The sequence below is a fragment of the Leptonychotes weddellii genome, chromosome X, assembly GCF_054177405.1.
Source record: "Leptonychotes weddellii isolate Sample4059 chromosome X, ASM5417740v2, whole genome shotgun sequence".
NCBI lineage: Eukaryota > Metazoa > Chordata > Mammalia > Carnivora > Phocidae > Leptonychotes > Leptonychotes weddellii.
Window position 1 is genome coordinate 67,737,282 of NC_138385.1, and position 22,890 is coordinate 67,760,171.

Genomic DNA, 22,890 nt, shown 5'->3' on the forward strand with positions numbered 1-22,890 from the left:
CCACACATCTCAGCTTGGCGTGGGGACTGCGGCCGCCCTGGAGGTCAGCACGCTCCCTCTCCTGCACACAGCCCGTGGAGGGCAGCTCCGGGCCCTCGCCATTGATCGAAATGGCGCCGACGGCAGCCAGGGCGGAAGCAGAGGAACCTGCCGTACCGCTCTGTGGGGCGCCACCACCCGATGGAGAAAGGCCGCTCGAGACCGAGGGGACCAAGGTACTGGGATCGGGGTCGCCAGGGGCAGGGGCGACCTCGTTCTTCGGCCCTTCGGGCACCTCACCCTGCTCTTGCATCTGCGCCTTCTGGTCGGACGACGGAGTGTCCATAACGCCAGATTCTCTCTCAGAGACGCGGGAGCGTGGCTGCAAGACGCTGCCTGGGTAGAGCTCCGGCAGAAAGAGTGCGGAGGATGGGCGTGTCCTGGTCGGATCTTCACCTCTGATTGGTCGGGTGGTTGTCACGTGACTCTCGTCTTAAAGGGAGCGAGCCAACCTAGCTCCGTCTGGCGCCAAACCAAACCGTGTGCTCCGCCATTCTAGGGGCCGCTGCTGCCCGGGCCACGATGTGAATTTCCGATCCATACCTGGACCCCTAAGAGAGAGAGACAGAGAGAGAGAGAGAGAGTGTGTGTGTGTGTGTGTGTGTGTTTCGAGGGCGTGGGCAGCGATGGTGTCTGTATAAACAGTTTGAGTCACCCCCCAAATCAATTTAGTTTGTCAGCACCACTCTGTTGGTGAAACTTTCAAGCAGTGGCTTGAAAGAAATACCACACTGACCAAGAGGAGATACCGCTGAGCTGGGCATCCCTCCTGGAATCCCGTCAGGATGCAGGGCCCATGTGTGACTCCAGAAGAGACTGTCCCAGAACTCCTCTAGTGGGCTGTAGGGTTGGAGAACGGCGTGAAAGCAACAAAAGGGATGGGGCCCACAGTGCCTGGGCTCGGGATGTTCAGCACTGCTGCCACGCACCCAGAGGCGGATTTAGAATTTTCCAGTAGGATGCTTCTCCTTGCCTTGCCCCCTGAACACAGAGTGGGGTTGCCTGGGATTAAGGATGATACTGTCCTTAAATATGCATCAACATTTGTATGGGCTGCATAGTAATCCACTGATGAATGTACATTCATTTGTGTGACCTACTCTCTAGTTTCTGTTAATACAAATATGCTGTGATGCACAGGCTTGAAGTCTAATATTTAGACCAGATTTTTAGTCATTATTACAGAAGGGCTGCCATTTCAGTACCCAAAACAGACAGCCAGCACCTAAATTCTGACACACCTGTAAGGCAAGTTACACGTAGTTTATTTTATGAAATGGGATCACTTATCCATAGATATTGTTTGGTCACCTGCTTTTTTGGGTCCAGAAAACTCTCTCTCCATGTCAAGAAGTAAATTTCCACAAGGCCATTTTTAAGTACAAAATATTGCATTTATACCAGAAGCTTACATCTTCAAACATTCCAATATCAACCAACTTTTCACCCTCTATAACACATCACTGCGAAGCACATGCTTCTTACTAAAAATCGTTCATATCCTCAATTGTGTCCTTGCTATGGATAGACTCCCAGATGAAGAAATTCTTGGCACAGGCCATGCACATTTGTAACTCTTTGATTAAAATATTAGCAAGATGTTCTCCTGAAAGTCACCATTATGACAATTTCAGCTGAACGGAATGGGAGGCTTACTGGACCGGAGGAGCAACTGGAGCGAAACACAACGCGAAGTAGAATGGAATGGTATTTGGAGTGTTAAATAATATGGAAGGGAAAATGGATTTGAAATGGAATGCAGAATGGGATGAAGTGGAGACTAACTGCAGTGGGAATTGGAATGAAATGGGGGATGGAATACAGACTTAAACAGGATATGGAATGGAAAATTGAACAGGATGGAAATTGAATAGAATATAATGGGAAAATGGAATGGAAAGGAGGATGGAAATAAATATCTGATGGCGTGTGGAATAAAAAAAAATATATAAGTAACGTTACATGAGAAAAAGAATGGAGTGGAATATACAGTGAAGTAAAATATTAAAGAAAATGGGAGGAAACCGATGGAATAGAATTTGCAAGGTCATGAAATCAATGGACTATGAAATTTGCACTTTAGATTTAAAAGTACCAGGATGGAATAGCAACAAATGGAATGAAACTTGGAATGAAATACAGAATACAAAGTTATGAAGGGTGGAATAGACAATGAATATAAATAAAATGGAATGGAATATGGAAAGTGAAATACTGATGAAATAGAGGATGTGCTTAAATGAAGAGAATGTGTTCTCATCTACTGCTCCATAACTTAGTGTCATGGAACAATGACCATTTGATCATGCTCAGGCATCCTGTAGAGCTAGAATTCAGACAGGGCAGACGGCAGATGGCTCATCTCTGCTCTACGATGTCGTCTGAGGCCTCAGCTGGGAAAACGTGAATGTCTGTGAGATCATGAGTGAAGGACGGCAATCAGGACTCTTAGATTTTGGCCATAGTATCTGGGTGGATGGTGGTGCCACTTCCTGGAATTGGGAAGACTTGCAGGACTGGGGACACAGTGGGAATCCAGTGATTCTCAATTCCCCCCAAAAAAAAAAAAAAAAAAAATCTGCAAGAGTAGGGTTTTTTGTTTGTTTATTATTTGTCAGAGAGAGAGAGAGCACAAGCAGGGGGAGTGGCCAGCAGAGGGAGAAGCAGACTCCCTGCTGAGCAAGGAGCCTGATGCAGGACTCAATCCCAGGACCCTGGGATCACGACCTGAGCCGAAGGCAGACACTTAACTGACTGAGCCACCCAGGCGTCCCTGGGAGAGTAAGTTTTGTTTGCCTCATACTTTATATTCTAAATGTTCTCAACGAGCATAGATTACTCTTGCATTCAGAAAAATACAGATATTTGCATTATGGAAAGCAACTAATTTTTCGTGTTTAATTATGATTTAAGCTGTTGTAAGAAACCAGGCTCTCTCATATGTTACCGGGTTGGGGTTCTACATTCAGAGCACCCTGCCAGATGGAAATTTGACAAGACATATATAAACATGAAATCCATTTGATGCTACAATTCCTCTTCTAGGCATTGATTCTGAAGAAATATACATATATATATATATTTTTAATGTTTTATTTATTCATGAGAGTCAGAGAGAGAGATAGAGAGAGGCAGCGGCAGAGGGAGAAGCAGGCTCCCCGCTGAGCAGGGAGCCCGATGCGGGACTCGATCCCAGGACCCTGGGATCGTGACCTGAGCCGAAGGCAGAGGCTTAACCATCTGAGCCACCCAGGCGCCCCAGAAATATACATATATTAAACCACAGTGTTATTCGATCGGAAGTGATTATTTTGGTGTCATTTGTTTAAAAAAAAATTGAAACCACCTAAATTTCTGGCAGGATACTGGATGGTCCACAGAATAAACTTATGTAGAGTTTATGGGATGTTTCTGAAGAACTTTTAATGCTATTGGAAAATGGCTATGTTATACAAATAAAAATTATATACTGAATATATGTATACTATCTATACATATACCTAGAATTCGATGTGTGTATTAAAATCTCATTTACTATCTATCTGTACATATACCTAGAATTCGGTGTACATTAAAATCTCATTTACTAATCTATCTACCTATCTATCTATCTATACATATACCTAGAATTCGGTGTATATTAAAATCTCATTTACTATCTATCATCTATCTATCTATCTATCTATCTATCTATCTATCTATCTATCTATCATCTATCTATACATATACCTAGAATTCGATGTATATTAAAATCTCATTTACTATCTATCTATCTATCTATACATATACCTAGAATTCGGTGTATATTAAAATCTCATTTATTATGGAGTAATGGTGCTCATCCAGCAGCATGGTGCCTGCTCCAGGGGGCACTTGACAATGTTGGGAGACATTTTTGTTTGTGACAACTTGGGGAAAGGGGAGATGCTACTGCCATCCAGTGGATCAAAACTAGGGATGCTGCTTAAAAAATCCCTGAATGCACAAGCTAGCCTCTTACAACAAACAATTATCTGGTCCAAATGTCAGTAGTGTCCAGGTTGACAAACCCTGTGGTGGGGTATTTAGATAATTTGGAAAAGTTTAAAACAAAATTTAAATCACAGTCAATCCTGTCAGTGATCAGTAAATATTGTTCAAAGTTTGGTATGTGTAGGTGTTAAATTTTCTGTGATAACTTTGTATTTTATAATCACCAGAAGGGTATGTATGAAGTAGACTACTTCATCTTAATTGTTCCTTCACAATGCACAAAACGGTTTTCAAATATTAACCATATTAATCTTTGCTTAAGAAATGATGTACCTTAAGAACTGTAATTTCAGCTCATTTATGGGGAGGGACATTCCACCAGTATCAATCCATCATCATCAATCTCCTGATTTTTACCTTTCTGATCAAAGGTTTCATTTCCAAGTATTTACATGTTTGGTTAAAATAAAGAGAAACCGTGGCCCACAATGCAACGTATCTGATTATACCGGACAGTGTGGTTGACTAAGCAGGTCATAGTAATCTCATTACCCTTCCAGTGACTGGTTTAGGAATGGGCATTCTCCCGTCGATACTCCCCCATATCAATGAGATGCACGTCTGCTTGGAGTCTTTGGGATAAGTTTTCTCAGCGCTTAAAGAAATAAAAGAGACACAACAGATGGTTTACATTAAAAATCTCAAAAAGTATATGTATCTGATATTATAATTAATAAATGATTTAGCATGGTTGCTGGATACATGGTCAATTTTACAAAATACAATTGGATTTCTATATACTGGCATTAGAATTATAAGGAGAAAAAATTTTTAAATGCCATCTATTACAGCATCAGAAGAGAACAAACACCTAGAACAAATCTAACAAAGGAGTCCCAAGACCTCTGCCCACAGATAGCACTTCCGAGAGAAATTAAAGACAGCCTACATAAATCAGACATATGTCATGTTTATGTATTGGAAGACAACAGTATGAAAGTGAATGGAAGAGAGAATTCTTGTGAAACTGATCTATGGATTCAATGCATTCCCAATCAAATTCCCAGCAGTTTTTTTTTTTTTTTCTTTTGAAAACGGAAATTGTCAAGCTGCTTCTAAATTATATACGGGTAACAAAGATCCAAGAACAGCCAAAGCCATCTAAAACAAAAACCAAGACTTTTCAGGACTTTCACAGCCAGATAGCAAGACCAGCTCTGACGCCATAATTAAGATAGTGTGGTATGAGCACAAGAAAAGACAAACAGGCCAAAAGACACAAAGAGAAGGGTCCACGAATAGACTCGCACAAGCACAGTCACCACATTTACAACAATTGTGCCACTTAGAGTGCTCTGGGGAAAGGATGGTCTTTTAAATAAGTGAAGCTAGACTAACTGGATATCCATCCACTTGGGGAAAAAAATAACTTTGGCCCCTAACTTATGCCGTACACAAAAATTAATTCCAGAAGTTAAAGCTTATTGAAAATAACGTTATGAACAAATATTTATGACCTTGGGATTGGCAAAGAGAGTGGGAACAGCGCACAGAAAGCACTAATGAGAAAGGGAAACAACATTGGTAATTTGGACTTCATCAAAATAAGGACTCCTGTTCATCAAAAGACACATTTAGAGAGTGAAAAGATAAACCTTGGAATGGGAGAAAGGTTTTGCAACATGTATATTTCATGGACATCTCATGTACAGGATATAATACCTCCTAAAATCAAGAAGGAAAAAAAAAGACAATGCAATGAAAAACTGGCACAATATTTGAACAGGACCTTCACAAAACAGGACATCCAACTAACTAACCGATGAGCAAACAAAAAGCTACTTAACCCCAGTCACCAGGGATATGTACATTAAAATCCCAGTGAGCTGGGGCGCCTGGGTGGCACAGTCTGTTAAGCCTCGGACTCTTGGTTTTGGCTCAGGTCGAGATCTCAGGGTTGTGAGATCGAGCCCCAAGCACTGGGCTCCGTGCTCAGCACAGGGTCTGCTTAAGACTCTCTCTCTCTCCCCTCCCTCTCCCTCTGCCCCTCCCTGCTCTTCACACATGCTCTCTAAATAAATAAATAAATAAATAAATAAATAAATAAATAAATAAACAAACAAACAATCTTAAAAAAAAATAATAAAATCCCTGACGAAACATCTATCGGAATAGCCAAGACAACTAACAATATCAAGATTAGGTGAGGATATGGAGGAACTCTCTAATGCTGGTGCAAGTGTAAATTGGTACCACCTCTTTGGAAAACTGGCACTATCTATCAAAGCTGAACATGTACATCCTCTATAACCCAGGAATGCCATCTGTGTTAATGATCTATTCCTGCATAACAAAGTACCATAAATTCAACTACTTAAAAACAATGTCTGTTTATTAGCTCACAGTTCTGTAGGTCAGAAGTCCATGTGTGACATGCCTTTGTTCTCTGCTCAGTGTATCACAGGGTGAAATCAAGTGTTGGGCAGACTGTGTTTCTTTGTGGAGGCTCTGAGGAGAAGTCCACTGCCAAGCTCATTTGGGTTATTGGCAGAATTCAGTCCCACTCTCAGCTCCTACAGGCTGCCCGCAGTTCCCTGCCACATGGACCCCTCCAGACACCCTCTCATGCTTGAGTCTCTCAGGAGGGGCCCCCCTTTTAAGGGCTCACCTGATTAAGGCTGGCCCACCCAGGATGACCTCCTTATTTGAAGGTCTACTAACTTGGGACCTTAATACAGCTGCAAAATCTCTTTTCCCACGTAATGTAACATAATCATCACAGGAGTGATATCTGACCATATTCATGGGCTCCTCTTACACTGAACCGGAGGGGATTATACAAGGTTGAGGGTCACTTGGAGTCCTCCTAGAGTTTTGCCTACCGCAGTATGCCCTCTGGCCCCCAGTGATCCAGCGATCCAGTCTGTCCCACATACAAAGTTCATTCACTCCATCCCACAGTCTCCAAATTTCTCATGGTATTATGGCAACAGCTCAAGTCCAAGAGCTCATCAAAACTGCACAGCTCAAAGTCCAGAATCTCATCATCCTAGTCATCCAAATCAGGCATGGGTGAGGTTTCCTGGGTATAATCCATGCAGTACAACTCCTGGGGCACAATCCCTCTCCAGCTGAGGACTGGTGACACTAAAGTGACAGACAAGCTATCTTCCCCAACACACAACGGTGGGATGGGCATGAGATAACAGCTAGAACACTCCGGTTTGAAAAGAGGGGCGGGGATAGGAAGGCAGAAAGGAGTTAGAGTCCCAAAGCAGTTTGGAAATCCAGCTGGGAGAACAACAGCCAGAATTCTTTGATAAAGTTTCAAAGCCTAGAATAATCCTTGGTTTTTAAAGTCCAGATCGGCACTAACACTCTGCTCAAGGCAATCTAGGTTTTTCTATTATGCTATCCAAATTCTGCTACCTCCAACCTCTCCCTTAGCCATATAGCCAAGTTTGTCATTTATATTTTCTTCTTTCCACATAACCGCAGGCAACAATCTTGTTAAACTTTCTGCCACTACGTAGCAGGGATCCCCCTTCTTCCAGTTTCCATAACGTGTCCCTTGCTTCCTTCTGAGCCCTCACCAGCGATGTCCTTAAAGTTCAGATTTCTACTAACAGTCTGCCCGAGGCAATCAGGGCTTTTCCTAAGGCCACTTAGGCTTTCTCTAGCGTGCACCTCAAATTTCCTCCAGCCCTCGCCCACTACCCAGTGCCAAAGCCAGGCCTACATCTTTAGCTGTTTGCAGTGGCGGCACCCCACATTCAGGTACCAAAATCTGTATTAGCTTCCTATTGGTGTGGAATAAATGACCACGCTCCTGACAGCCTAAAACAATCCCCATTTATTAGCTCACAGTTGTGCAGGTCAGAAGTCTGTGCCCAGTGTGACTGGCTTCCCTGCTCCGGATCTCACAGGGTGAGAGGGCAGTGGACTTGCTGTGCCCCTTTCTGGAGGCTTTTGGGAAGAGTCCCTTCCAAACACATCCATGTTGTTGGCCGAATTCAGTTCCAGGCTGCTGGAGGACTGAGGCCCCTTTCTCTCACTGGCTGTCAGCCAGGGACAGCACTCCTCTCCTAGAGGCTGCCTTCAGTTCCTCACCATGTGGCCCCCTGAACACGCTCTCTCGTGCCTCAAATCTCTCTTTCGGAAGGGGGCCTAGGCCCTTGCAAGTGTTCCCCTGATTAGGTCTGGCCCACCCCGAACAATCTCCCTAGCTTAAGGTCAACTGCTCTGTGGCCTTAATTACATCTGCAAAATCCTTTTTGCTATATAACTTCACATCATCATGGGAGTGCTATCTCATCATGTCCACAGGTTCCATCCACACCCAATGGGAGGAGATTGTGCAAAGACAAGGGTCACTGGGCATCATCATGGAATTCTGGCTACCACACAATCCATGTATATAATCAAACAGAAGTGCAAGCATGTTCTCCAAAACACATGAATAAAAACGTTCACGGCATCATTATCGATGATAGTCAGGAACTGGAAACAATCCGAACATCTATCAACAGCTGAGTGAATACAGTGTGGTATACTCATAGTAGAGAATACCATACAGACATGAAACAGGCAAATATCCCTGCGTGCAACAACATGGGCAGATCTCAGTATCAGAACATTGAGCAAAAGGCAGCAGGCATAAAAAGGCACATGATTGATAATTCTATTTGTAGAGAGTTTAAAAACAGCCCCAAAAACCCTTAGGGTGACATAGGTCAGAAGAGTGGTTAACTGTCAGGTGTAATCATTAGAGAAGGACACAGTTTAGGCTTCTGGGGCACCAGTAATGTCGTATATCTTGATCTCGGTGGTGGTTACACGCATGTGTTCACTTTGTGAAATGTCATCAAATTGCTGTCATTTATGACTGGTGCTCTCTCCTCTTTGTTATACCTCAATAAAAAGGAAATCTACCAAAAGTAGCAGGGAAAAACACATATAAAATGCAAAGTGGGGTGCCTGGGTGGCTCAGTCGTTAAGCGTCTGCCTTTGGCTCAGGTCATGATCCCGGGGTCCTGGGATCGAGCCCCGCGTCGGGCTCCCTGCTCAGCGGGAAGCCTGCTTCTCCCTCTCCCACTCCCCCTGCTTGTGTTCCCTCTCTCGCTGTCTCTCTCTCTCTCTCTCTCTCTCTCTCTCTGTGTCAAATAAATAAATAAAATCTTTAAAAAAAAAATGCAAAGTATCTGGGCGCCCAGGTGGCTCAGTCGGTTAAGCGTCTGTCTGCCTTGGGCTCAGGTCATGATCCCAGGGTCCTGGGATCCAGTCCCACATCGGGCTCCCTGCTCCATGGGGAGCCTGCTTCTCCCTCTCCCACTCCCCCTGCTTGTGTTCCTTCTCTCTCTCTGGCAAGTAAATAAATAAAATCCTTTTTTTAAAGAATGCAAAAAGAACTGACAGAAACACACTTCAGAATCAAAATCCCTTACTGTAAGTCTGAAATCTCAAAGGCTATGAAAACCAGCGTTATTTTTCCTGTCTCATATGCACGTAAAACATGACCCGAACTGACAGGAGGCTGTTTTTAGTCTTTATTTATCCTTCTCAGCATGAATATTTGTGTTTCTCTGTGGAAATGTTGTTTTATTAGATTCAGCAGTGCTATTCCAGACCATGCTTATGGCTCTTATGGAAAGTATGGTATATGAATTCTGCAACATCTGGTCCCAAGGGTTTCAGATAAGGGATTGTGGATGGGTAGTAGTAAAGGGTTTTAATGCAATTTTTTCAGCTGAAGGCAAGAACTAAGAAGGACCACAGACTGTTTGTCAGACATGGACTGAATTTCTTGAATTTCTTCCCCAGCATTTCAAATGATATGTTTTCTCCTCCTTGGCCCTATTGATAAAATGGATTATTAAAATACTAAAATATTTCTCAATATTACAATATCCTCTCCTGACATGAAAAACTACCAGGATGTGGTAGATTTTCTATATATCGTTAAACACTACAGACTCCAAATTGATGGATAAAACATTAAACCTATGCTCCTAAGTGAGATAGATCCATATTTCTGTGTGTGAGGGCACATGTGGGAGTGTGCACATGGGCTTGTGCATTGTGCGTGTATGTGGACCTGTGGGCTTGTGTCCACGTACCGTCTTTTCCGGGTCTGGGAATCAGGGTTTAGGCTATCTTTATTAAATAAACTTGGAAGATTTCCATCTTGGTTTCTAGCTTCTAAATCAATTTAATAAGGCTTAGGAATTTGTGATTTCTGAAAAGAACTGGATGATGGTATTCATCTCTCCTTGTACTTGTCTCAGTAAGTTTGGTTCCCAAACCCAGTTGAAAAAAATAACACCATTTTCTGATAAAGCTGCGACTCTTCAAAAATGTACATTCCAGGATAGGCAGAGAAGTATTCCAGACGGGACATCGGTGCTGATATCAGATAGACTTGGGACACTGTCCAAGACCTTACTTGTGCATGACTTTTCAGCAAGTTACTTAATCTCTTTTAGCCTTAGTTTCTTCACTCGTGAAATGGGATTCTAGTCCCCTCTCTTTCATTGCTTCCCCAAGACTTAGGACAGGGCAATTTTCACATTATTACCCTAGCCAAGTAAGGTGCAAACCTGCCGCGATCGTAAGTAGTACATGCATATTAGTGACAGCTGACATCCACAAACAAATAGTTAACGAACGGTGACGGCTGACATCCACAACCGAGAGAGACTGTTTCAGGAGTTGTATGTATTTGGGGGTGTTTATTCAAGCTCCTTGAAATCATGCTTACAATTGCTTTGTATTCTTCTACGTAAAATCTCTGCAGACTATTTCTACATAAAATGCATCACCTATTTCTTAATTTTCTCAAAACACACACACACACGTGTGTGTGCGTGGGGGGAGAGATTTTAAAGGTTAAATAATACTAGCATTGAATGAAAGTAGGAATCACTTGATTCTAAATCCAACGCCTCCACACACCCCCCCACACACACACACTATGCCCCATCACTCTTCCCACCACAAACACCACCCTCTTCCTACTGGCTCGCTCAGACAAATACTTTCAACTTGCATCTGCTTCTCTTGGTACTTAACCATGATATTTGCAAATCATAGGTTTATAATGACTATGCTGGGTTTCAAAATTGGGCACAAATGAGACTTCTGGTTTCAGCTCCAACATATAAAACAGGGTAGAAATCAGCAATCCCTCCTTAAAACAAGAAAACACTGCAAAAGCTGAAGCAACGTATTTTTTTTTTTTTTTTGACTCATCAGAGTACTGAGGTGGCAGGGCAAACCACCACATAAAATCTCGAGAGAGTGTTGAATTCAAACCGTCGAAACTGAGATCTGCTTTCCTGGATCAGAATCCTCTGTAGTCATAAACTGGTAAGAGCACTCAAATGGTAAATAAGTTGAATTGCTTGAAGCTGAGTCTGGACTAACAGGAGAGTGAGAATCTGCTTCCCCTACCACATCTCCACCCTGCCCCCCCTTCCATCCCCTGAAGTCTTAGGGGGCAGCCACATGTTCATGGTCTTTCACTCCAGGAAATGGATTTTCATGGTGAAGTTCTGAGAAAGGTGCCTTAGTTCTTCTGGCTGGGAGAGAGGAAGAGTAATCATTGTCACAATAACCCCTAGAGCCTTCCCCATGACAGAGGCCTACTCTCCAGGGAAAACAATTGGCTAGAGCTTTACCCTAGGTGGAGGAAGGGTATTCCTCCCACACAGGCCCCCTCTAGACTTCCTGTCCCACCTGAGGGAAACGGGGTAGGCAAAAGGGATCAAGCCTTCCAGGAACTAATTTGAGAATACTGCAGCCAGGGAAAGATAGAGGGCATGGGAGAAGGCAACGCCACTGGAGATACACCTGTGAAGGCTGCAGCCCAGAGACACGGCCCCCACTAAAAGACAAGAGATTTAACCATGAAGCTACAGAATTACCTCCCTCTCCCCACACCTTACCACATCAATGGGGCTCCAGAGAAATAACTGTGGATTATAGCTGAAAGCACTGCAAAACCGCAGATTCCCTGTGAACAGGAGTGATTTGGGAAGCTCAAATTCAAGAGAGGGCACCAAAATAAGGACACTCAAAGAACTGGAAGCTTCTGGCACTTACGGCTACAGCAAACATAACAAGCCAGATTAATATAAATATTCACACTAAATGCCCAGTTACCTCAGGTCCTATTACCCAGACAAACATGTCTGGCTTTCAACAAAAAAATTACAAAGCAGGACGAAAATTAAGAGAATGAAGAGACAAAGCAAGCATCAGAGCCAGCCTCTGATATGACACGCATTTTGGAATTGTCAAATAGGGGATTTAAAAGAACTATGATTAATTTGTTAAGGGCTCTAATGGAAAAATCGGCAACATGCAAAAGCTGACGGGTAATGTAAGCAGAGAGATGGAAATTCTGAGTGAGAATTAAAAGGAAATACTAGAAAATTAAAACACAGTAACAGAAAGGAGGGTTTGTCAGTAGACTCAGCACAATGGAGGAAAGAATTGGTGAGCTTGAAGATAAGTCATAGGTCAATAAAACTTTCCAAACAGAAATGCTAAGAAATAATAACAGAAAAAGAAAAAAAAAAACCCATAACTGAACATCCTGTCATGTGAAATTGGAAAACGTTTCACATATTAATCCAAACTCCAAAAAAGGAAAGAAGTAGAGATAACAGAGAAGAAGGAAAACTGGAAGCCATAAGGGCCAAGAACTGCCAAAATAAATGACAGACACCAAACCATAGATTCAGGAATCTCAGTGAATACCAAGCAGCATATACACTAAGTACACACACACACACACACACACACAAACCACTAGACTCGTTATATTCAAACTGTATAAAATTAAAAACAAAGAGAAAATCATCTTACCTATCGAGGAATGTGAATAAGAATTACAGCTGACTTCTCATCACGACCCATGCAAAGAAGGAGTAGAGTGAAATGAAATATTTAAGGTGTTGTTTGAAAAGGAAAACCATCTACCTAGAAATCTATTTCCAGTAAAATATGAACAAAAAGTAAAGATTCTCTCAAAGAAAAGTTGAGCAAATTCATCTCCAGGAAATCTGCCTCGCAAGAAATGTTAAGAGACGTCCTTCAGGCAGAAGGAAAATAATATGGGTCGGAAACGTGGGTCTACCTAACGAAAGGAAGAGACTCGTGAAGTAAAATGGAGGTAAAATAACGTCTTTTATGTTTCTTATTCTTGTGTCATCTGAAAGATGACTCTTCTCTAAAACAGGATAGCACAATGTACTGCGTCATCATAGCACACAGAGAGATGAAAGGGAAGACAGAAGTATCCCAAGCAATGGGAGGGAGGAATTAGGAATACTCTGTGATAAGGCACCTGCAGCACTACACGTGAAGCCGTATAGTGTTACTGGAAGGTGGACTTGGCTTAGTAAAAGTGTATATTGTAAACTCTAGGGCAACCACTGGACACAGTTTGAGAAGCAGTATAAGCAATAAGCTAAAAGAGGGGAAAACAGGTGCAAATATCGATCCAATTATATCAATAATCACTTTAAATGAGAATGGCCTAAGTACACCCGCTAAAGAGAGATTTTCTGAGTGGACACAAGAAAGATCCAAGTATACCAAGTATAAGTTGCCTACAGGAACCTCACGCTCAACACAAAGGTGCAGATAGCTTAAAAGTAAAGGGACAGGAAAAGGTTTACCATGCTAACACCAAGCCAAAGCAAGGTGCAGGAGCTCCATTAATTTCAGATAAAGCAGACTTCGGAACAAGGAAAATTGCCAAGTATAAAGAGGGGCATCACATAATGATTAAGGAGTCAATTCTCCAAGAGGACATAACAATCCTAACTGTGTAAGCCCCTAATAACAATGTTAAACGGTGTCAAAATACATGAGGCAAAACCTGATAAAAGGTCAAGGAGAAATACATACATCCCTGATGGTAGTGAGAGATTTCAACACCCCTCTGTCACTAATTGGTAAATCAAGCAGGCGGACAAGCAGATACCGAAAAGATACAGATAACCTGAACAGCATTATCCATCAACTCAATCTACTTGACCTGTATAGAACACTCCACCACTCAACAACAGCGGAATCCATAGCCCCTCAAGCTCACGGGGAACACTGACAAAGATAGACAATATGTGGGGACAGAAAACAACACACCCCTACAAATATAAAGGAATAGGACTCACACAAAGTAGGTTCTCACACCACAGTGGAATCAAGCTAGAAATCAACAACAGAAAAGTAGATGGAGGGGCGCCTGGGTGGCTCAGTTAGTTAAGCATCTGCCTTTGGCTCAGGTCATGATCCCGGGGTCCTGGATCCAGCCCTGCGTCAGGCTCCCTGCTCAGCGGGGAGCCTGCTTCTCCCTCTCCCTCTGCCTGCTGCTCTGCCTACTTGTGCTCTCTCTCTAGCTCTCTGTCAGATAAACAAATAAAATCTTTAAAAAAAAAAAAAAAACAAAGTAGATGGATAAGCTGCCTATGTTTGGAAATGGAACAAAACATTTCTAATCGACACATGGACGAAAGAAGGAGGCTCCAGAAACACTTAAAGACATTTTGAACTAAACTAAAATGAAAATAAAACTTATTAAAATTATTGTGAAACAGCAATACTTTAGAGGGAGATGAAATTTACAGCATACATTCACATACTGGAGAAGAAGAACAATCTAAAATCAATAACCTTAAGAAAGTAGGAAAAGAGACCTATTTAAGCCTAAAGTAAACAGAAGGAAATCCATCATAAAAATCAGAGCAGAGGGCGCCTGGGTGGCTCAGTCGTTAGGCGTCTGCCTTCGGCTCAGGTCATGATCCCAGGGTCCTGGGATCGAGTCCCGCATCGGGCTCCCTGCTCTGCCGGAAGCCTGCTTCTCCCTCTCCCACTCCCCCTGCTTGTGTTCCTGCTCTCGCTATGTCTCTCTCTGTCAAAAAAATAAAAAATAAAATCTTTAAAAAAAAAAAAAATCAGAGCAGAAAACAATGAAATCGAAAGCAGGAAAAATGTAGCAAAGATCAATGACACTAAAAGCTAGTTCTTTGCAAAGGCCAATAAAAGAGGCAAACCTCTTTCTGGCCAAGAAAAAAAAAGAGAAGACACAACTTACCAATATCTGAGTGGAAAGAATGGACATCACTACTGATCTCGTGGGCACTAAAAGGATAATACAGTAATGCCATCGGCAATCCTATGCCTGCAAATTTGATCCATTAGAGGAAATGGCCAGATTCCTTGAAAGACGTTAACCACCAAATCTCATGCAGAAAAATAGATAACCTGAACAGTTATATACTCATGCCCTGGGCCCAGACTCTTTCCTTGGCGAATTCCAAACAAACATTTAAAGAAAAAAAAAATGATTCCCATTTGCCACCATCTCTTCCAGAAAATAGAAGCAGGGCAACACTTCCTAACTCATTCTCTGAGGTCTGCATTTCCCCTAATAGCAAGACAGACAAAGACATTGCAAGAAAGGAAAACCACACACCATGATCTCTCATGAACACTGTCATAAAATTCCTCAACAACATATCAGCAAATTGAATCCAACAATGCATAGAAAGAACTGTATACCACGACCAAACGGGGTATCTTTCAGGCACACAAGACCAGTTCAACATTTGAAAATCAACGGATATAGTTCACCTCATCAACAGGCTAAAGAACAAAAATCATATGGTCATATCTAGCGATGCAGACAGCACTTGATAATTCAACGGGCTTCATGTTTAAAACTCTCAGCAAACCACGAATAGAGGGGAACATTCCCAACCTGATGAAAAAGATCTATGAAAAACCTACAGGTAACGTCATGCTGAAGGAAGACAGTCAGACGCTCCCCACCCCCCAGACATGTCTGCTGTCATCACTCCTATTCAACATGTAATGGAATCCCAGCTTGTTACGTAAGAAAGGAAAGAGGAATTAAAAGGTGTGCAGATTGGAAATGTTGAAATACAACGATTTTTATTTGCAGAGGACACGATTATTTATGTAGAGAACACCAAAGAATCTACAAAACACTGCTGCATTAATAAGGGAGTTTAGTACGGCCCCCACGATAGAAGGTACAATACACACATGGCAATTGCTTACCTATCTATACATGAATACTGAACAATCAGAATTTGATATATTTTTTTTAAATTACCTTTTTAAAAAAAGTGATTAACTCTCTTCAGGTCTTCAACCATGTCCATTTCTGAGTCTTCTCTCACAGTTACTGTTTGTTTGTTTGTTTGTTTCTAGTTCCAGTGTAGTTAAAAAAACAGTTTTATATTAGTTTCAGGTGTACAAGATAGTGATTCAACAATTCCATATATTACTCAGTGCTCATCAAAATAAGTGTACTCTTAATCCCCTTCGCCTATTTCACCTGACCTCCCTTCTTCTGGTAACCATCTGCTTATTCTCTATAGTTAAGAGACTGTTTCTTGGTTTGTCTCTTTTGTTTTCCGCTCACTTTTGTTTCTTAGATGCCACATATGAGTGAAATCACATGGTGCTTGTCTCTCTCTGACTGTCTTATTTTGCTTAGCCTTATACTCTCTAGATCCATCCATGTCGTTGCAAATGGCAAGACTTCATGCTTTTATATGGCTGAATAATATTCCTGTGGTGTGTGTCTGTGTGTGTGTGTGCGTGTACCACATCTTTATCCATTCATCTACTGAAGAACATTTGGGCTGAATAATATTGCATTGTGTGTGTATGCATATTTGTGTGTGTGTGTGTGTGTGTGTATACAGGGATTCTACTTCTGGTGTTCTGTATAAAACACACAGACACACACACACACACATCTTTATCCATTCATCTATCGGTGAACATTTGGGCTGCTTCCATAATTTGGCTATGGTAAATAGTGCTGCAATAAACATAGGGGTACATATATCCCTTCGACCTAGTGTTTTTGTATTCTTTGGGTAAATATCAGTAGTGCTATTACTGGATCATATGATAGTTCTATTTTTAATTTTTTGAGGACCCTCCATACTGTCCTTCCACAGTGGCTGCACCAGTTTGCATTCCCACCAACAGTGCACGAGGGTTCCTCTTCCTCAAAATCCTCGCCGACAATTGTTGTTTATGTTTTGGGCTTTAGCCATTCTGACAGGTATGAGGTGATAGCTCATTTTGGTTTTGATTTGCACTTCCCTGATGATGAGTGATGTTGTGCATCTTTTCATGTGTCAGTTGGTCATCTGTATGTCTTCTTTGAAGAAATGTGTGTTCATGTCTACTGCACAGTTTTTAATTGGATAAAGGGTTAGTGTCCAACTAACATCCCCCACCCCCAAACTACCTTTTACAATAGCAACCCTATATATGAAGTACTTAGGTGTAAATACAACAAATATATACAGGATCTGTTTGTGGAAAACCACAAACAATGATGTAGAAATCAAAGAAAATCTAGCTAAAAAGAGAGAGATTTCATATACATGGACTGGAAAACTCGCACTTGTTAAAATTTCAATTCTTCCCAGACTTATCTATAGAAACAACAGAATACCCATCAAAATTGCAGCAAGCTCTGTGACGATACCGACATATTGATCTGAAACTTATATTGAACACCAAAGGCTCTAGAATAGATAATTCTGAAAAACTCTGAAAAAGAAGAATTCACAATTCTGAAAAAGAAGAACAAAGGTCCAGGGCTCATATTATCTGATTTCAAGACTTATTATAAAGCTGTAGTAATTAAGACAGTGTGGTACTGGCAAAGAACAGACACAGAGTTCAGTGCACAGAACAGCAAACCTGTAACAGACCTGCACAAATATGACTCAGTTGAACGGGACAAAGATACAAGCACAATTTGATGGAGAAAGAATAGTCTTTTCAATAAATGGTGCTGGAAAAAATTGGAATCCAAGGACAAAAAAGTGTAACCGAGCCCCAGACCTGACACTTCTGCACAAATTAACTCAAAATGGAACAAGGGTCTATATTTAAAATTCAAAATATAAAGCAGCTGGGAGGAAACGTAGGAGAAAATCAACATGACTTTGTGTTTGCTGCTGAGCTTTTAAACAGAACACCAGAAGTAGCATCCATGAAAAAGAAAAAAAAGAAAGCTGAGTTGGACTTTATTAAAAATAAAAAAACTTGCACTCTGCAAGAGAGGCTGTTAAGAAATGAAAGGCAAACCAGAGACTGGAAGAAAAATATTTACTAAAACTCATGTCTGATAAAGGGAATTGTATCCAACATCTCCAAAGGCTAGCGAAACAAAAGCAAAAAATGAACTCTTGGGACTTCATCAAGGCAAAAAGCTTCGGCACAGCAAAGGAAACAGTCAACAAAACAAAGAGGCAACCCACAGAATGGGAGAGGATATTTGCAAATGACACTACAGATAAAGGGCTGGTATCCAAGATCTATAAAGAACTTCTCAAACTCAACACCCAAAAAACAAATAATCAAGCAAAAAATGGGCAGAAGACATGAACAGACACTTCTCCAAAGAAGACATACAAATGGCTATCAGACACATGAAAAAGTGTTCATCACCATTAGCCATCAGGAAAATTCAAATCGAAACCACACTGAGATTCCACCTTCCACAAGTTAGAATGGCAAAAATGGACAGGGCAAGAAACAACAAATGTTGGAGAGGCTGTGGAGAAAGGGGAGCCCTATTACACTGTTGGTGGGAATGCAAGTTGGTACGGCCACTTTGGAAAACAGTGTGGAAGTGCCTCAAAAACTTAAAAATAGAGCTACCCTATGACCCAGCAATTGCACTCCTGGGTATTTACCCCAAAGACACAGATGTAGTGAAAAGAAGGGCCATCTGCACCCCAATGTTCATAGCAGCAATGTCCGCAATAGCCAAACTGTGGAAAGAGCCGAGATGCCCTTCAACAGACGAATGGATAAAGAAGATGTGGTCCATATATACGATGGAATATTACTCAGCCATCAGAAAGGATGAATACCCAACTTTTACATCAACATGGATGGGACTGGAGGAGATTATGCTAAGTGAAGTAAGTCAAGCAGAGAAAGTCAATTATCATACGGTTTCACTTCTTGTGGAACATAAGGAGTAGCATGGAGGACATTAGGAGAAGGAAGGGAAAAAAGAAGGGGGTGGAAATCGGTGGGAGAGACGAACCATGAGAGACTATGGACTCTGAGAAACAAACAGGGTTTTTTTGGGGGGGGGAAGGGGGATTGGTTAGCCCGGTGATGGGTATTAAGGAGGGCACGTACAGCATGGAGCACTGGGTGTTATATGAAAGCAATGGATCGTGGATCACCACATCAAAAACCAATGATGTATTGTATGGTGACTAACATAACATAATATAATTAAAAAAAAAAAAAGAAAGAAAATAGTGGCTACAAATCCTGGGCTGCAGGAGTGGTTTCAATATCTGCAATTCAATCAACATGATACCCCACATTAATAAAAGAAAGGATAAGAACCACATGACAGATGCAGGAAAAGCATTTGACAAAGTATAGCATCATTTCCTGATAAAAACCCTCAACAAAGTACAGATAGAAAGAACATACCTCGGGACACCTGGGTGGCTCAGTCTGTTAAGCGTCTGCCTTCGGCTCGGGTCATGATCCCAGGGTCCTGGGATCGAGTCCCACATTGGGCTCCCTCCTCAGCAGAGAGCAGGTTTCTCCCTCTGCCTGCCGCTTTCCCTGCTTGTGCTGGCTCTCTCTCTCTGACAAATAAAATTTAAAAAAGAAAGGAAGAAAGAAAAAAGAACATACCTCAATATTGTAAAGACCATATACAAAAAGACCCACAGCTAATACCATCCTCAATGGGGACAAACTGAGAGCATTTCCCCTAAGGTCAGGAACACGACAGGGATGTCACCTCTCACCACTGGTGTTCAACATAGTACTGAAAGTCCTAGCCTCAGCAATCAGACAACAAAAAGAAATGAAAAGCATCCAAATTGGCAAGGAAGAAGTCAAACTGTAAGTCTTCGCGGACCACATGAAACTCTAATGTAGGCACGTGATGTGATGAGCACTGGGTGTCATATGCAACTGATGAATTATTGAACACTACATCCGAAACTAATGATGTACTATGTGTTGGCTAATTGATTTTAAATTAAGAGTCTCCTCAAAAAAAAAAAAAAAGAAGAAGAAGAAGAAGAAAGAAAAAAGAAAAAAGCCTCCACCAACACATGCTAGAACTGATACAGGAATTCAGCAAAGTCACAGGATATAAAATCAATACACAGAAGTCAGTTGCATTTCTATACACCAACAATGAAGCACCAGAAAGAGAAATCAAGGAATCGATCCCCTTTACAATTGCACCAAAAACCATAAGATACATAGGGATAAAACTAACCGACGAGGTAAAAAATCTGTACTCTGAGAACTATAGAACACTTAAGGAAGAAATTGAAAAAGACACAAAGAAATGGAAAAACATTCCATGCTCATGGATGGTAAGAACAGATATTGTTAAAAAGTAAAAGTCTGTACTACCCAAAGCAATCCACACATTCAATGCGATCCCTAACAGAATAACACCAGCAGTTTTCGGAGCCAGAACAATCAATTCTAAAAATTGTATGGAGCCAGAAAAGACCCCGAATAGCCAAAGGAATGTTGAAAAAGAAAGCCAAAGCTGGAGGCATCACAATTCCAGATTTCAAGCTCTATTACAAAGCTGTAATCATCAAGACAGTATGGTACTGGCAAGGAAACAGACACATAGATCAATGGAACAGCACAGAGAACCCAGAAATAGACCCTCAACTCTATGGTCAACTAATCTGCCACAAAGCAGGAAGGAATATCCAATGGAAAAATAGGACAGTCTCTTCAACAAATGGTGTTGGGAAAACTGGACAGCGACATGCTGAAGAAAGAAACTGGACCACTTTCTTACACCATACACAAAGATAAACTCAAAATGGATGAAAGACCTCAATGTGAGACAGGAAGCCATCAAAACCCTTGAGGAGAACACAGGCAGCAACTTCTTTGACCTTGGCCACAGTAACTTCTTGCTAGACATGTCTCTGGAGGCAGGGGAAACAAAAGCAAAAATGAACTCTTGGGGTTTCATCAGGATAAAAAGCTTCTGCACAGTGAAGAAAACAATCAACAAAACTAAAAGGTGACCTCCTGAATGGGAGAAGATATTAGCCAATGGCATACTGGATAAAGGGCTGGTATCCAAGATCTATAAAGAACTTACCAAACTCAATACACAAAAAGAAAAAAAAATCCATTTAAGAAATGGGCAGAAGATATGAACAGACATTTCTCCAAAGAAGACCAAAAAAAAAAAAAAAAAAGGCTAACAGACACATGAAAAAATGCTCAATATCACTCATCATACAAATCGAAACCTCAATGAGATACCACCTCACACCTGTCAGAATGTCTAAAAGTAACAACTCAGGAAATGACAGATGTCGGCGAGGATGTGGAGAAAGGGAAACCCTCTTGTACTGTTGGTGGGAATGCAAACTGGTTCAGTCACTCTGGAAAACAGTATGGAGGTTCCTCAAAAAGATAAAAATAGAACTACCCTATAACCCAGGAATTTCACTACTAGGTATTTATCCAAAGGTACAAAAATAGTGATTCGTAGGGGCACATGCACCCCAATGTGGATAGTGCTGCTATAAACAATAGCCAAAACATGGAACGAGCCCAGAGATGTCCATCAACTGAAGAATGGATGAAGAAGATGCGATACACACACACACACACACACACACACACACACACACACACACACACACTCTCTCTCTCTCTCTCTCTCACACACACACACACACTGGAATATTATTCAGCCATCAGAAAGGATGAAATCTTGCCATTTGCAACAACGTGGATGGAACTAGAGGGTACTATGCTAAGCAAAATACGTCAGTCAGAGAAAGAAAAATACCATACGATTTGACTCATATGTGGAATTTAAGAAACAAAACAGATGAACACAGGGGAAGGGAAGGAAAAATAAGATAAAAACAGAGAGGGAGGCAAAGCATAAGAGACTCAACTATAGGGAACAAACTGAGGGTTGCTGGAAGGGAGGTGGGTGGGGGGACGGAATAAATGGGTGATGGGCACTTGTTGCAATGAGCACTGGGTGTTATATGCAGGTGATGAATCACTAAATTCTACCCCCGAAAGTAATACCACACTCTGTGTTAACTAACTTGACTATAAATAAAATCTTGAAAGAAAAAAATAAAGAAAATAGTGGCTCCAAATCCCAGTTCTGTTGCTTAGTCACTGTGTCATCTTAGGGCAGTTACTTCACCCTCTCTGAACCTCAGTTGTCCCCTTTTTAAAGTGCAAGCAAATTTACACAAACTTACTTCTGGGAAGCAAATACAATAATTTACGTAAAGAATCTACTATAGTGCCTGGCATGCAATAAGCCCTCAATAAATGATAGCACTTATTATTACAATACCAACTGTGTAACGATGGGGAAATAGCCCTCTGTGAGCCTCGATTATCTCATTTTCTAAAAATCCAATACGATTCATGTGTGTCTTATTGGCACAGTGCTGGGGACACAGTAGGCATTCAATAAAATAAATGGCTACCAGTGTAGTATGGTAGAATTACCATAGCCCTTGGTGACAGTCAAAATTGTATTCAAACGCTGGCTTCAAGCACTTGAGAAAGTTATTTAACCTCTCGGAGCCTCAGTATTCTTATTGGTCAAATGGAGATAATATTCCTCAATTTGCCCAAGAGGCAGAGTTGCGAGAGCTGCAGATAATCTATGTCAATGGCCTGGCACATAGGAGATACTCTGTACAGGAAGGTTGAATCCAGATTGCAGAGCCCTGAATCCCAGTCTTTTCACAAGCTGCTATAAAGCCTACTTGTAGGATACGTTCTCTTTTCTTGAGTGAGAAT

The 22,890-nt window shown here is 41.6% G+C and overlaps 1 long non-coding RNA gene across 3 annotated transcripts in view; it reads right to left on the reverse strand.

The window, feature by feature from the left end:
• Positions 1–6: 6 nt before the first annotated feature.
• Positions 7–22,890, reverse strand: part of LOC115939253 (uncharacterized) — a 48,577-nt gene continuing 25,693 nt past the window's right edge. For 2 of the 3 annotated variants that reach the window (XR_014141331.1, XR_014141330.1), the window contains 4 exons: positions 19,537–19,697; positions 16,157–16,250; positions 4,564–4,666; positions 7–590 (listed from right to left, as the gene is read on the reverse strand). This is a non-coding gene — a long non-coding RNA (uncharacterized LOC115939253). The remainder of the gene's footprint in view (positions 591–4,563; positions 4,667–16,156; positions 16,251–19,536; positions 19,698–22,890) is intronic. The other variant, XR_014141332.1, reaches the window with a different exon arrangement.